A 17,628-nucleotide genomic window follows, 5' to 3' on the forward strand; every position below is an offset into this window, starting at 1 on the left:
TTTGTTGTAGGTGAGGTCTCTCTCTCTCTCTCTTTCTCTCTCTCTCTCTCTCTCTCTCTCTCTCTCTCTCTCTCTCCCTCTCTCTTTAGTTCCCCAACCAAATATTTCTAACATGTGAGCAGAGTTGACACCATTCTTCTGTATGGAAGTAGTGCAGAGGAACGGACAAGCAGAAGCTCTGGAATCAGAGAATCTGCATTGGGTACCTTACCTACTGGTTCCACTGTGATGCTCTGTGGTCTAAAACTGTTCCCTAGGTTGTTAAGTCTCAGATGTCTGAATTATCTGTAAGGTGGGAGTGGAAGTGTCAATCCTGCAGGACTGTTCTTAGTTTAAAGTAGATAATGCATATACAATATATACAAAGTAGTAAACATTGATAAATCCCACTGAGCCATTCCAGATGAGAGTGTGTAGTTGAGAAAGTACTTCTAGAAGTGTGACTCACATGTGTTTCTAATCTGAAATAAAGCTCTTTTTTTTTGTAAAAATGATTTCCTTAATATTCTAGAACAGGAACGCGAGTTTGCATAAGTCTGACTGACTAGATAATTTGGCAAGTCACAGGAGAGGAAGATTTATTCTTAAAATTTTTTCCAGCTATAATGACCAAAGAAATTAGCATTAGTTACTAACAATTATTGATCATAAGCACATAATTAGATATTAAGAGATTTTATTACAAGTAGTGTGACTTGGAGACAGTCAACTCTTCTCTATGGCTTGGTTTCCTCATCAAAGTTAGTAAAAGCTATACATTTTTTTTTTCTCCTAGAGGTATATTTAATTTCTTCTATGTATTCAGTACTTAGTACTGAGGGAGAAAAACAGGACATGATACTCTCTGTAGACAAGAAAATAAAAACTAAGATAATTTATATGGTTATACAATTAAATAAAACAATAATAATAATAATAATAGAAATACACTATAGAAAGGTTAACACTACAGAAATGGTATTTAAAGCATTTCACAAGTCCACACTGATGTGCTATTGATAGATTTTCAGTTTCAGTTATTAAATATAAGTTACAATAATTATTTCAACATTTTATTATGACTGCTAGGGTACTTTTTTTTTTTTGCCTATAGAACCTTGCCTTAGCCAGCATTTCATTTAACAAGTAATTCACTTTAGAATATAGAATATTTATTTGTTCTTTTCCACTGTAAACATTTTCTAATTCACCAAAATTCTGTCCAATCAGCTTTTAGATGTTTTCTGTTTTTCTGCTTAAGTTCTCCTTATGTAAGGGTTTCACAAACAGATAGCATTTAAAAAAGTGATGACGTGAAATAATTCAGTCAGGAACTCATTCAAAATGATTCACTTTAGCAATGCAATCTTAGGGTCATATTAGCATACTTTCTTATTAATCACATTTTGATTTACATTGTACTGATGTATATTGTACTCTGGGGCTTATGGGGATGTTGAAAGGGAAACATTGAAAAGAATGGAAACATTTAAATCCAAAAGAGAGACTAGCAACCTTGTCCCACGCCTTCTCTTCTACTGTTTTTTACCTTCCCTACGCAATCAGATGGAAAAGGAAAAACAGTCGCTTCTTCTTAAAAATGTTAGAACAGAAAAACAGGAAGGATAGCCAAACTGAGGCACAGGCTATTCAGAGGAAGCAATTCAATCACTCAGCATCCTGCTTTATTGCAGTCATTAAACCATTAACAATAAAATAATATGATAGATGAAATGCTATTCCTATGTGTCACAGATGTCACTTTCTCTAGGCTCATAAAATAGACTAATAGTTGGTTTACTTTTACTGCATGTACCCAGAAACATCTGACAAACACTCACCCACTTTATTCACTTTGGATATTGAGCTTAATAGAAACCATTAGGAACAGTACTAAAAAAAAAAAAGCCTTATTGAAATAAAACAGAAGAAAGTTTCTATAGTCTACATTACATGTCACAAAATAGTGTGAATCAGTATACAAAAAAAAAAAAGAAAGAAAAGAAAAAAAAGCCAAGTTTTTTAAGTTGTAAAAGTGAGTCTCAAATGCTCATTTTGTTAGAGGATAAAGAACTGTGAAGCCTGCAAAAAATAAAGTGTTTGAGAAGCCTGCAAAAAATAAAGTGTTTGAGAAGTTGATTTAAAAGATTGGACGTGATTGCGGGAGGGGGGTGGTGTTGTGGGGATGGAGACTGCTTAAAAGGAAGCAGGGCTCCACTTTTGTGAGAGAATTGTGGAGATACAAGAGGTCCTCTCAATACTTCCCAGGAGTATTCACTCCTGAAAAGGACAATGGCACCATGAAGCATCTTCACTGAGGTAGCCAGTAGCATTGTAACAGACAATCCACTCTTTGTTCTTCACTGTGCTCCATTTCTAGTTGTTTTCTGACATATTTGATCTGGGTAGATTTTCCAGTTCAGTTTAGAACAATTAGATATTCACTCCCTCCTTCAAATCAGACTTAATTTTCCAGCAATTCTATGAGACAAACTTTGACATTTTCATTTTAATAATAAATGACTGATATTAAGACAGAGTAAGTCACTTCTCCAATATTTAATGGCCAGGAACTGGTGGAACTGATATTCTAATGGGTTTTAAAGTCCTCACACTCTTTCTTTTGCCACACCTTTATTTTCTGTCAATAAGGACTTTTTTTAAGTGACAGGATCCCCAATTCAAACCTGTTTAACAGAAGACAAAACTCAAATAAACAAACCAACAAAAGCATAATGCATTCAATTACCTACAGAGGATGGGCAGCTGTAGAGCTGCTCTCAGGTTCAACTAGTTATAGAAACTTACTTGCTTTCTTTAGCTGTCTTTCTCTATATTCATCTTTATCTCTGTTGTTTCATATTTCCATCTCTCTCCATCTCTTCTCCTTTGTATGCTGCCCTTCATCTTTTCTATTGAGATTATGGAGACCGTTTATTCTATTGAAGAGTTATTGCTTTCTCCACAAAATAGGAGATATAGCTATTAGCAGCTCTAAGCTTAAATTATCTTATCCCAGAAGTTTCAGAGGACAGGGAGAGTATCATTTTTCATTACATGAACATTCTAGAGAATAAATTGCCCAACCTGGGCCCAGAGCCTATCACTTGGACAAGTCATTAATACCAAGGATACATGTGCTCTATGTTGATAGTGATGGGGTTTTGGTGAGTTTCTAGAGCTTGGGAAAATCACCAGAGCTAAAGATAGAATTTATATTTAAAAAAAAAATAGATATGGTTTCCTAAGCTCAGAAAAAATATTATTGTTTTCCACTGGTACAATCAAATTTATAGTAATTATCTAGAAAATATAGTTAAAAATGTATTGAATAGCATCCTACTATTTTTGCTGAAACTCTGAGAAAATATTTTCACAACTGGGTTTTAGCTTGTCCTTTACATTCCATAATTCACATTTAGAATGTAAAAATTACTTACCACAGGTAGAAATTCCTCCTATAAAAAGCACTTTTGATTTATTGTAGTACGGGAAAGAGTGGGAGTAGATGGATGGAAAAAAAATATGCCTTTCCACTTAGGGAGGTTTTGGTAATGATTGTATTAACCATTTTTTACTCATCACCTCATTCACTCCATCATTTCCTTTGTACCCTCTTTTTTTCTATCTCTGGATACAGTTTTTCTGCTCGCCAAGTGTTTGTCTCTCCTCTTTTTCCTCCTGTGATATCTGATGTGCTGTAAGATCTCATGTGATTTACCCAGGCTAAAACAATTAAGAAATAGTCCGTGTCATTATGGATAATTTGACAAACATTTGTTGAAATGCAAATTTAGATTCCAAGAAAAATATTTATAATTATCTGGCTCCTTAAAGGGGAAAATGTATGTTGAAGAACTAAAATACTGATTTGTAATATTTAATTATTTGATACTTTTCATGCTGAAAAGGGCTCATTTAAAAGAAGGGAAAAATCTGGAGCAAAATGATTTGGAAAACATTAAAAGTCTGCAAACTGTATGAGGAAAGTGTGGATTGTGTTTTCTTAACCTAAATAAAAGAGAAGTTACTAGATAGGCTCCCTTTATGATAATCTCATGCACTTATGAATCACCATGCTGATAAAAGAAAAACAGATAGATCATATTTAGCATAAATTCTATAAAACCAGTATGTCTCTCCTAAAACGTTTGTAAAGTCATTTGATGGTGGTAGGGAAAGCAGGGAGGGAGGCAACAACTTACAACTGTCCAAATGAGCATACTATATTTCTTTCATATATTTTTTTCTTATTTAAAATAAATTCTTGTTTATATGGTCAGGGGAATCCACTTGGACTGTGGGATGGTTCTCTGTATCTCAGCAATTTCCACTTCATTAATTATATTTTATGATCAAGTATTGCATACCAGTAACTAAACAACTTAACATGTTTGTTGTTACTTTGCTCACATATGTCTATCCACTTATAATTTACCAGCTATTTTTTCTCTATTTTAGAACTTGACATGTGGGCTAACTGGTTTAATTATCTGATCTTGGGTAACTTATTTCTTCTCAGTTCCTCCCCTGTAAAATCTAGAGATGGAGTTAAGTATCTTAGGATTTTTTCTAGCTGACAAATTTTTTTTAATTCAATGATTTCTTTTGCTTTTTTATGTCTATCTGGAAATGTATCTAGACACAAAGGAGTAACTCATAAATTTTCTCCATAGCACAATCTATAGATCTATTGAGCCAATTTTAATGTTATACCATTCTACTGGTTTCTTTCAGTGTTAGTTAACTATAGGTAATACTTTTTGCGATTTTTTTTCAATTCCAATCTTGAAAATTAATGAGTAATTGGCCTCAATAATGACATGAACTGAACTGCTCAATTCATAAAACAGACCTATTACTAAAGAACTATCTCATAAGAGAATCAGGTATACAAAAATGTGTATATCTCAAATATTGTCCCTTTATAAACAATGTTAAAGAATTTTAAAATAAAAGTATTTATTTAAGGAATCAAAACAACTTTAATTCTTAAAGCTGAATTCATTTTCTCTTTATCAGTTTTTTTGCCTTTTGGGGTATAATTTGTGCTAAATGATTAAACAGTGATATCTTTTCTTGGTATTACTTTTAATTTACAGAATTGTTCTTTACCAGTTTCTAATTGCAACAACATTTTAACATTTAATGTAAAAATAAAAAGATTTTTATTCTATATTTCATAATTTGACTCATTAACTTTCCATTAGAAATTATTTTACTTGACATTTATATACATATAAATCTATATGCACATAAATATATAAATGTGTGTGTGTGTGTGTGTGTGTATTCACAAAGAACTCCTCAAAATTGCAATTCTAGTGGAGGAAAAGACAATTAAATACATTATGCATGACATTTTAACAAACCCTAAATATCGAATGTATTTTCATAATGACTTTTTTTCTATACTTTAATTTGTTTTTGTAAAAAGGCAGCTCAAAGTTGAGAAATAGAAAAGCTTTAGGTCATACTGAGGAGAGGCAAGGAAATAACATGGAAGAAAAAGATTCTGGAATTTGGTACAGAACATGGATTACATGCCTTGTGCAAAGTCGTTAATAACTGAATGATTGCACTGCACAGCTGGAACGATAGATGCTGATGTCGCATGTACATATAGTTGTTCTAGGTGGAGTTGCTAAGGTGTGTTGCTTTCAGTCCTTCAGACTAGCAGGTAACCTAACCTTTTCATATTGTAGTCTGTGATCTAATGAAGTACATATGTTTTCCACATGAGAAATAGGAAGGCTCCATGAAATAGGTGCAGAATGTCTTTTCTTCATTTCACAGCTGTATAGCCTTTATCTTTATATAAACTATTTTTTAATCACCCACTCTCTCCCATCACATAATTCATTAAATAGATGTTTCCAGATCTGTATCTACTGTAAATCCCTGTAATACATATCTTATGTTTTCTTTTTCTTTCATTAATAAGAATTAAATAGTAAAATTATAAAAGGTACTCCATCAAATAAACAAACTTTTTTCTATACATAGAAATTTTATTATAAAAGCCTTTGAAATGAGTTCTACTATACATGGTTGATTACCTTGAAATAAAATTTGATACGGTAAAAAATTCATGTGCTTAAATAAGATGCAAAATTAATCCGATGTCAGATAGATGGGTATGATATGATATAGTTCTCTATATTTTGTAAGAATGTTTAACTTGTATTATCATGATTTTGTGAGAAAATCATGCAACATGCTATAACTTCCAAGTTGCAGGTGAGAAACCTAAGGTTTACTAAATTGAGTGAACTTGCCAAGATCAATAGTCTTATCATGTGTGGCATAAACCAAACTTTGTCCAGTACACTTGAATTTATAGAAATGAGGCCTCGTTATCTTTATAAATATTTTGCAGTTATCTAAGTGGATCTTAAATTTTTTAGAAAATCAACTATTTTACTGAAATTTAAAATTTTTCAACAATATTTTTCAAAAAAATTTTCAACAATATTTTTCAAAAAATATTCAAAACATGCTAAAGCAGAATCGTGGGTAGCATTAAATCTATACTGGGAAGGACACTGTTTCTCCTTTAGAGGAACAACTCTTTTGGTTATTCATACATATACTCCACCCCCTTTCAATCAGAACCAGTATATCTTTTAATATATAACACCAAGTTTATATTTACTTATGAGAGGAAAAGATGCTCCAAAAGAAACAAGTAAAAAACATCATTGTAAAATTTCTCTTTCTAGAGAAGCTGCATTCTGCTATATCAAACATTTATTTCTCAACAACAAGCATTTCACTGCTGGCACCAGGCTGTGATAAGACATGGTAGAGGTCATGTTTACAATAACCTATTTGAATTTAATTCAAGGGGCCTCTGGCACAAAAGTGGCACAACTGATCTGAAACCACTATTACATGGTCAAAGAATAATAAAATACATCAATTCAGTGAAAAACGAAAATATTTTTATCTATTATGTTTTTATATAACTCCAGGGAGCTAAACTCACGAATCAGGGCTATTTCTAGGATGCCTTGAGACCAGGTCTTATTCTCTCCTTCTCTCCCTTCTTTCTTCTTCCCTTCCTCTCCCCTCTCATCTCTCCCCTCCCCTCTCCTCCCTTACCCTTCTCTCTTCTCTCTCTTCCTGAGAGTCAACTAATAACTACTATATTTTCTTCCAAATAAAGACTAGTACAATTAGAATAACTAAATTACCATCAGAAAAGAGTGACCTTGACATTTAATATAGCTTTTAGCACAACTACCTGTACCATGTAATTCAATTGAATCTTTGTTGTATTTTCATTTGTATCTTTCAATTTATAACTCAGGAAAGAAATAATAACCTCTCTCAGAGTCCTTATGTAGCTTTTCAGATCATACAGTGGTGGGATTTAGCATTTACTTAATGACTTTATTTTGATTAATAAAATAAAAATAATGTCTAGGAAATACAAATTAATCTTAAATAATCTCAACCAGTGGATTCTATACAGCTCATCGGTTAAAGAGTTATCAGTTAAAAAAAAAAAAAAGACAAAGAAAACAGACATATGGACCAGTGGAACAGAATCAAGAGTGCCGAAGTAAACCCGTATTTATATGGGAGATAATTTTCGACAAAAAAGCCAAAAACATACAGTGGAGAAAGGAAAGCCTCTTCAATAAGTGGCGCAGAGAAAACTGGAAAGCCACCTGCAAAAGAATGAAATTAGATTGTTGTCTATCACCACTCAACAAAATTATCTCGGAATGGAATAAGGATTTGAATATAAGATCTGAAACAATAAAATGCGTAGAAGAAAACATAGGAATGAAACTCAAGGACCTTAGCCTTAAAGAGGATTTTATGAATTTGACCTCAAAAGCAAGGGAAATAAAATCTAAAATAAATGAATGGGACTACATCAAACTAAAAAGCTTTTGGTCAACAAAAGAAACCATCAAGGTAAAGAGACAACCATCCGAACAGCAAAATATAATTGCAAGCAACACCTCCAATAAGGGCCTAATATCCAAAATACACAAAGAACTCATACAATTCAATAACAATAACAACAAAAAAATGATCCAATCAAAAAATGGGCAGAAGACCTGAACAGACACCTCTCCCAAGAATACATACAAATGGCCAACAAATATATGAAAAGATGCTCAACATCACTAGCTATTAGGAAAATCCACAATGAGAGACCATCTCACACCTGTTAGAATAGCTGTAATCAACAGAACAAGTAATAACAAATGTTGAAGAGGATACAAAGAAAAAGGAATACTTATACGCTGCTGGTGGGACTACAAATTGGTATAGCCATTATGGAAAACAATATGAAGTTTCCTCAAAAAACTAAGAATGGATCTACCCTATGACCCAGCAATATTTCTACTGGGTATTTCCTCAAAGACTTGAAAACTCATATCCGAAAAGATATTTGCACAGCGATGTTCATAGAAGCATTATTCACAGTGGCCAGGATATGGAAGCAACCGAAGTGTCCTACAATAGATGATTAGATAAAGAAGCTGTGGTACATACATGCAATGGAATATTACTCAGCCATAAGAAGAGATGAAATACTGTTATTTGCGACAACCTGGATGGACCTTGAGATAATCATGTTACGTGAAATAAGCCAGACAGAAAAAGTTGAAAACCACATGATATCACTTATATGTGGGATGTAAACCTAAAAACAACAAACAAACAGGACAAAGAGAGACTCATGGACATGGACAATAGACTAGTGGTTACCAGAGGGTAAGGGGGTGGGGGAAGGGAAAGGTAGACGGGGTAAAGGGAATAAAATATGTTGTGACAGAAAAAAAATCTAACTATGGAAAGTGAACATACAATGTAAATATATATATATATATATATATTTATATATACACACACACACACACATATATATGTGTATATATGTGTATATATAGTGTGTATATGTATATGTATATATGCCTTACTGTTAAAATGTACAGATGAAACTTACCGGATTTTGTTAACCAATGTCACCATAAAAAAAAAAAGACAAAGAAATGCAATGTGCTCACAATTTGTGTTTAATACCATTGTAAATTAGTCTTATATGATATAAAAAGTATTACATATTTTATTTGTGTTTTGTGAAGATCAGCAGTATACATATATGATATGAAGAAATTAAATTTTCTACTGTATGTGAATGAATTTTTGAGGCATAAGGCAAACCTTTGAGTGACAGCATTACATATAGAGTGCACTATACATTCAAAAGCACAATATATTTCCAAGTGGTTAAATAGAAATGAAAATAGTTTTTCTACAAAACTCTGTTAGCTATCTCAAATAATGGTCTAATGATAACTAGGACATTTATTCTGAAATTGCAGGTGAAGAATTTGAATTAAATTTTTCATGAAATATGAGAATAGAAAAAAGCAGTATTTCTAGATATTTTAGTTCATATAATATGACTTTAAATGTGTTGGCAAGTAAATTAATAAATGAAATACAAGTAGGCATTTTAAAACTTTACTTACATGTTTTATATTCTAATATTCCAAAACAATGTTTAAAAAATTTATTATGGTGAAAAAATAAGGTTTTACATTGTATTTAAGATTGCCATACATTTGGATCAATACAGTATTTTGGTCAAAAATATTTTTGTCCTCAGTTAAGTTTGTACACTGAGACTCACTCCTGCTACAACAGATATTGTTATTCTTTAATAAGAAAAAAACATACTTAAAGACAATGAATTGAAATTGTTAAGCTAATACAAATATCAGTATTTGAATTCAGGTCTACTGGCTGCATTGTACATGTGAAATTCACATATATGTTACCTGCTTAAGAAATTAAAATTGACTAAAGTGATAAAACTCTACACATGACAACATATGAACGCTGTAAATACCAGATTAATGTAACATGCTAAGCATATTACAAGAAACAAAAAAGGTTATTTTGGGTGGGGGTTGTCAACTAAAAAGGTAAGGTGCCATGTGTCCTGATTTACTTAGGACTAAAGCATTCTCAGGGGCACAGGACTTTCAAGTGCTAACATCAAGAATGTCTTGGGAAAACTCGAATGAGCTGATTACTAAGGTATGAAGTCATACAAAACTATGAGAAACTTAAAAAAATTTCGAGCCTCCTTCAAGATGAAACAGAGAAGTTAATGCTAAGACTGGCATATTAAGAAAACGCTATACTTTGATGGCATATATAACTATCAACTAGGTATTTCACTGCTTTTGGATCAACAAGAAAACAAATGGGAAGACATATTCCATTAGCAGAATTAGGGTTGATGTGTACACATATTACCAGGCCATAAACCAGGGCTGGCTTTAGTAACAAATTTTGGGGGATTGTTTTTGAGCACTGTGAACAATTAAACTCCTTACCTTTCTCATATGTTACAGAGAAACATTTGTGTCCCTTTCATAAGTAGAGCTTTTGACAATTTCATTGTTTGTTTGTTTGTTTGTTTTCATTTAAAGATAATTTGTGCTCACATGAAAACTATGGTTTTAGGGCTGACATATTAGTGATTTTTACTTTTTAGAAGCTCTTAAAGCAATTTTACTGCATTGAACAGAAGGAATAAAATTTAGTACACTTATTGAACCCTTTATGATTTACAAATATTACTATTTTTAAATGTTTATAACCATAGAAAGCAAATACTATTATGTTCATTTGCCAACTGAAGAACCAGAGTCACAGAATGGTAAGTTATTCTTGCCCGAGGTCCCTTTATTAAAAAGAGGTAAAGGCAGAATTTCAATACAGGTATTCTAATTCTAAAGAACATACTCTAAGACAACATACAATATTAAGTTCTTAAAAAAGGAAATGGAATAATTTAAAACTCAACATTATAAAAAACTCATAAAAGAGAAAATATCCAAGTTCCTTACTTCTGAGGACAAATTAATATATGTGTGTTGAAACCTCACAGTTATTTTTTTAAGAGTTAAGAACTCAACACTCATTCTATGGCAAAATTTCCCCTGGTTTGATACTATTTCCTGCATAGTACGAGCTGGCTTTTCCATAATAGTTGGAAAAATAGACCAGACAATCCAAGATGGAATTGCTCTTGCAGCTCTCAATTTGAGTTTCCTCTTTTCTCTGCTTAAATTAACTGTCAAGTTTCAAACCTCTACTTTTACTGCACTGATGCATTGCAAGAATTTCATCAAAATAAGTCTTAACTTTCTTTTTTTAAATTTTCATTTATCTGTTTCCTTTTTTAAAATAAATTTACTTATTTAAATTCGTTTTAAATATACAATACATTGGTTAGACATCTATAATGTCCATAAAATGATCCCCGCAATTGCTCCCTCCCTCCCTTGGCCCTCCGCTTAGCCATCATATTAATGCTAACTGCATTCCCTCTTCCATGCTCCCCTTGCCCAACTATCAACTACTAATTTGTACTTCTTTTACCATTCACCCCATTCTCCCAGCCTCCCAACAATCCTCCTCTCTGTCTGTCACCAAATTGTCCACTATATTCGTGAGTCTGTTTTTCATTAGTTTGTTCTTTTTATTCCTTAGATACTGCATATAAGCAAAATCATATGGTATCTATCTTTCTCTGTCTGACTTATTCCATTCAGCATAATAACCTCTAGGTCCATCCATGTCATTGCAAATGGTAAGATTTCATTTTTAAATGGCTGAGTAATATTCCATTGTATATATGAACCATAATTTCTTTATCCAATTGTCCATTGATGGGCATTTAGGTCGTTTCCATATCTTGGCTATTGTAAATTATGCTGCCATGAATATTGGAGTGCATAGATCTTTATGCATTATTGTTTTGGTTTTCTTTGGATAAATACCCAGAAGCGCAATTGCTGGGTCAAAAGGTATATCCATTTTTAATTTTTTGAGGAAACCTCATACTGTTTTCCATAGTGGCTGTACCAATTTGCAATCCCACCAACAATGTATGAGGGTCCTCTTTTCTCTGCATACTCGCCAACTTTCTTATATACACCACGTTTCTATTAACATTTGGAAAACACCTTCACCTTCTATGAAAAATCAGAAAATAAACATTTCTATGTAAAGTAAAATATAAAGCAACATGGAACCCTCACAATGGTAGGTACTGTAAGGAATTTACAATAACTAAATTACATTTATTTATACAAATATCTATACCAAATCTATGGAAGAGGTACTATTACATTTTTCATTTTAGAAATAAATAAACTGAGTTAGGGAGGTTAGGCGGCATGCCCAAAGTCATACTACCAGTAAGTGGTAGAGTTTGTGTTCAAACCGAGGCAGTCTGGCTGTAGAATATGTGTCTTTGACCACTGTATTATATTGTCCATTCAACCTACTTTTAAAGTCATCTGATAAGTTGATGTATTCTTAATAATTAACTAGAAACAAAAGACTGATCACTCAGCATTAATTGGATTCCTGCTATGGATTAGGTATAACCCTTAGCCTAAGTATTATTTCCTGACATATCATTTTATTTGTTACTGTACAGTAGATAAGAGTCATTTCATTTATTTAACATTCGCTTATTTTCTCTGTAACTTATAAGTCTTATAGAAAACAGTGAGGATCCATATAAATCAGAACATATAATTGGTAAGGAGAATTTTCTCTAACCAATAACATTATGCTTTTATTCTTTTTCAAGAACGGTCTGATTTTAAAGATTAGGTAAAATGTTCCAGCTTGAAATAGCATCCTGCTAGCAGCCCTTTTATAACTTCTCTTAACTTTTCCCAAATTCATGTCCCCCTCAAAAAAAGGATTTCCAACAATGTTGATATTACATAGAAGTAAAAAAAAAAAAAATTGTTGCTCTGTTACTAGAATGTGGAAGTATTTCCACTAAATTCAAAGATAACAGAACATGGGTTGTACAGCGAAATTTGTGTTGTGCTTTGCTTTAGGAATTGTGCAAATTTGTCCTGAAATAAGGAGGAAGGTCTTATTATCTCTCATTATCTCTTTTCTTTTTCAAAATTAGTATGCATCATGCACATTACTATATATTTAATATCCATTAGAAAAGCAGTCTTCTGAAAGTCTACTATTTCTGTTTCTTAAAGCAGTCAAATGTCTTTCTCAAGTCCCCAATGGCACTTACTTCCCCTCCAGATCTCAAAAGAGATTGCAACTTCCAGAACATAACTAAGCAGGAATTTGTGGGAAAGAATAGTCAATAAAGGTGAACATCTATGCTGTGAAATGTCTCCAGATCACTTGTGGAAACAGAAGTGCTGAACTAATACGCAGTGCATACTTGGGTGAGGAGGCTGCCATGACTGGATGTGAAGGAGTGCCAGGCTAGAGGTAGGACAGTAAGCAAATATTCAACTTTCAGGCCAGCAGAGTCTCATTCAATGGTGGATTCTGATAATGCTTACAGCAGCTAACATTATTGAGCATGTATATGTGCTCATTCCTGTTACGAACACTTTACAGGTATTAACTCATCACATCCTCACATTAATGGCTTTCACTAGCTATAACCATCTAGTCATTAGGAACTGATGGAGGAACTGCCCAACAGTAGCCTTCCAGTTGTGGTCATTAGCAACTGACCAATTCCTAAAAGGACAGGGAATGAGAAAAATGGCACTTTGGAGCTAGTTCATAAATAGAAGTAGAAGTAGAACAGAATAGATAGCTCAGAAAGAGAGATTGGGAGAAGAATTTGGTTAATAATAAAGGTGGCATTATCAATCAGTATGGAAAGAATTAATTCATGATTTTCCAGTAATAATAAATAGTGTTGATTCCCTATTTTGCAAAAGAAATAGTAAGATCTTCAGTGTTCATGTGAGATCTTCACCTAATTCATACTAAAATAATTCCCAGCATGTTAGAATTAAATGTAATAATATTAATAAGGAGGAAAACTTACATATTGCATACTTTGTGTTGTGCTGCAAATGATTTACATATAAAAATGCTTTGGTCCTCATAATAAGCTTATGAGGTAGGAACAATTATTTAATTCTTCTACAAATAAGAAAAACAATGTGTATAGAGGTTAAATAATATTGTCCAAGGTGACACAGCTTATAAGTGTTCTAATAGCCTTCTCAGACTTAACACGCCCACAAGCAAATTCCGAGTCTTCTCCATAAAAACATATCCCACCCTCCATCATCTCTGCCTGAGAAGATTATTTTCTCAGAGTCATAGTTACTCAAGCTAAAACTGTCATAGCCATCTCTTTAAATCTTCTTATAGCTTGTATGTAAACATTTTAGAAAATTCTGATAGATGACAGTTGGTTCATACCATATTTCCTGTTTTTTTCTCATAGTCACCTACGTGGTCTCCCTGCTTCCAATCTTGCTTCTCTACATTCTCTTCTCAATGAAGAAGCCAGAATAATCCTTTAAAAAATAAATCAGGTCAGTTACTCCTCAAACTGGCAAACTTCTACCCCAGTTAATCCCCATGGCCAGCTCTCTAAGCTTTCAGGTTTTGCTCAGATATCTCTTATTAATGAAGGCTACCCTGACAACTTCTCTGAAACTACAACCCACCATCACTGTCTGACTCACCGGCAATTCTAATCCCCATGCCCTGTTCTTTTAATCTCTCCCTAATATTGTCTATAATTTATTTATTTAATATAGTTATTATTTTTTGTTTGTCCTCCCTAAAGTATAACTTATGCAAGGGCATGAACCTATCTTTTGTTTGTGGATTCATACTAATCACCTAGCACAATGCTTCACACTTAATATAGACTCCATAGTTTTTGAATGAATGATAGGATTGGGATTTCAAATGTAGGTAGCATGACTCTAGAGTCCATAAAATTAATGACTAAGCAATTCCATAAAAATGAAATTATGAAAAAAAATGCTCAAAAACATTGGTGAACATGGCAGGGGAAAAGGCTTTAGAAATATTAAAGTACTAAAAGAAATCATTCAGGAAAAATGTGATAAAGGAATATAGAATTAAATCTTTTAAAAAATAAATAACAGTATCCAAATTTTACCAATAAATAAAAATGAGCAATATCTACTATAAATATGGTGAGGGATTAATGTTCTTTATTTTGTATCTGATGATGGCATCATATATACAGAGTATCACTGTCACATAAAATGCTAATAGTGATATATGTGTGCAAAACTAAACTTTCCTAGTACCTTTCTCTGTGATTGTCACTAAGTCTTAGATATAGCAGCTTTGAAAGGAAGTGCGTCACACATTACATATCAGCCCCTAAGTGTAAGAATACTATTTAGAAGTTGAAAGTTGAGTTCTTAAAATAATTGTAATTTCATTTCCGTCCTATATTTTAGCTATGAATAGGCATTGCAGAAAATTGTTTTACTGCTATCATTTCTTAGGTCGCTTGTCTTTTGTTAATTTCAAAACAGTGCTTTCTTATTTTTCTGATTAAAGTGCTAAAGAGAAATTTCCAGTCGGCATACAACAGTTTTCGTAAATTACTTAGACTTCAGTGGATTGCATTTTAAGTGAAGTGCAAGTTTGTAAAATAATACCAAAATTATATTTTAAAATTGTAAACAAAAACAAACCTTCCTTTTTCTTTGCTAATGTCTGTGGTATATGCAGTTTGCTATGTTGTTTAAATAAATTTCAAATAATTTTCCTGTAATTGCTGATCATTTTAGTAGATGGTATAAGATTTGCAATCACTACTCACATGAAATTGTTGAAAATGAGACTCAGGGATCAACAGAACATTCTTTCCCCTATGGAAACAGCCTACTCAGATTGCTGTCCTTACTGTTCCTTTCTGTTGTGTATTTATTGTAGATTCACAAGCACATTTCTTATGGAAAAAAATAACAAATTAGGGAAAGAGATGAAATTCTTCTCAGCAACATCATGACAGAAATGGCATTTGTTATAAAGAACATATCCTAAAAGAATATAGGGGGTATATAATTTGGTACAGATGCTAAGGTTGCAAAGTAAAGTTCTTAATCTCTAATCGATAGATATATGTTGTCACAGTTCCACTTTATTTTGAATGTATTTTTAAATGTATTATAAAGATATACACTCATCCTGATATGTGGAATTCTATCAGAGGTTTATTTTTAAAGACACACTCAAACAAAATATGTAGAACTTTGTTTATCGGGGTGAGACAAAACATTACATCGATAAATGTTAGCTTCACTTTTGTTTCTTAGGCATTAACATTTTAATTACCTGTGATTAATGGGAATATGTTATTTTGTAAAAAAAAAATAATAACAATACAGTTGCATTGCATAAAATAGATCTCCATATATACTGTCCCCCTCCCTTGTTAGAAAGTGGGCTTATATTTGTTATAAAGTTCATTACCCTGTCTACAGATAGATGTATTTCTGCATATGTGATAAAGCCATCGTTTAACATTAAGAAAATTTAAAAACCATTTAAAGATGTTAATGTACTTTGGTGGAAAAGAATAAAAAGAGATTTAGGGAAAGAAAGGAATCCTTTTTTTGCTCTCACCTTCGTTTTCTGGAGAGATATTACAGGAACCAGGTTTGTCTCAGTGTCTCTCAGTATTTCGGAGAGGATGATCTAGAGGTAGGCTTCTAGAAATTTAGAACCAGGGTCAAGGCTGGGCTTGAAATTAACTCATGAGGAGAGAGAAAGAGATTTAGAAATAAGAAAAGTGATCTTAAAGGGAAAAAAAAAGCAGCATGCACATCACACCAGTGGGTGATCTCTAAAGATATCTTCTTTACTAATGTAAATACTCCAAAATCAAACACAAACACAAATAAACAAACAAAACCCTCAACTTCTGTGAACTAAGGAGGAAAAGATAACCAGGAAGGAAATTCTTTAATTTTGAGCTCTGGAGTCTGCGTGTGGGTGCCCGCTTGCTGCCTACTTTTGAATCCCTTGGAGGAATATTCCTTGGGAAGGAACAGGTCCTTCTTGCAGTCTGTACAGTACTGATACCCAGAGGGTGTAACAACAAGTGGCTGCGACGAGAAAAAGGGTCGTCACTCATCTGTTGCACAAGCATGAAGTTGGAGCAGGCATTTGCTCAGATGCCAGTGGTGACTAACAGCACCCCAGGACTTTCAAAAAATAAAGGAAATCAAGTAGAAACCAAAGGTTCTCAAATTGGATAATCGCTAGCTAAGATTCCACACTGACAACACTCTCTATTATATAAATATACTTTCAAGTCATGAGGTGTAGACCAACAAAGCTTCCGCGAGTGAAAACCTGGGAATCACCGCGCTGCAGTTACATCAAGTAAGTTAGTGCCAACTTTGCCAATCTCCGCACTTTAATTTTATTTTACTGTGTGAACACCAAAGAGATTGCCTAGGAGCTAACTTTTATCCTGAAATTTCAGTACGCTGTTGCGAGCATCTTTCTCAATTCTCATTCTCTCTCTCTCTCTCTTTCTCTCTCTCTCTCTCTCTCTCTCTCTTTTCTCTTCCCCACTTTCTACCCCCCCCAAACACACATTCACATTCACACAAACACCACCTGAAGCCATTGATTCTCGCGCTCCTAGGCTTGCGCGCAATTTGGGTTTTATTTAATATTGGGAAACTTACTGGTTTCCTACGCTTGTTGGAAAGGCCGAGCTGGGTGGGGGTGGAACGCTGTGCTTCACTGCGTTTCTTCTTCAGTGTGTTTCTTCATTGCGACTGTCTCGATTGTTATTAC

At 33.2% G+C, this 17,628-nt stretch overlaps 1 protein-coding gene and 1 long non-coding RNA gene across 6 annotated transcripts in view; one reads left to right on the forward strand and one right to left on the reverse strand.

The window, feature by feature from the left end:
• Positions 1 to 241: 241 nt before the first annotated feature.
• On the reverse strand, positions 242 to 17,627 carry LOC120610601 (uncharacterized). Of its 4 annotated transcripts, none has more exons than XR_005654960.1 (6): positions 17,517 to 17,597; positions 16,444 to 16,571; positions 15,638 to 15,766; positions 14,245 to 14,342; positions 2,788 to 2,891; positions 242 to 2,666 (listed from the first exon to the last, which is right to left on the reverse strand). It is a non-coding gene; the product is annotated as an uncharacterized LOC120610601 (long non-coding RNA). The 4 variants fall into 4 exon arrangements; XR_005654959.1 differs by having other exon boundaries at positions 2,788 to 3,705; XR_005654961.1 differs by lacking the exon at positions 2,788 to 2,891 and having other exon boundaries at positions 17,517 to 17,626.
• Positions 16,946 to 17,628, forward strand: part of TRPC4 (transient receptor potential cation channel subfamily C member 4) — a 222,710-nt gene continuing 222,027 nt past the window's right edge. The window contains exon 1 of one of the 2 annotated variants that reach the window (XM_039872938.1): positions 16,946 to 17,205. The gene's annotated coding sequence lies outside the window, so the exon portion shown is untranslated. Of the gene's footprint in view, positions 17,206 to 17,289; positions 17,308 to 17,628 lie in introns of those variants that run through there. The other variant, XM_039872939.1, reaches the window with a different exon arrangement.

The sequence above is a fragment of the Pteropus medius genome, unplaced genomic scaffold (assembly GCF_902729225.1).
Source record: "Pteropus medius unplaced genomic scaffold, Ma_sr-lr_union100, whole genome shotgun sequence".
NCBI classification, from domain to species: Eukaryota; Metazoa; Chordata; class Mammalia; order Chiroptera; family Pteropodidae; genus Pteropus; species Pteropus medius.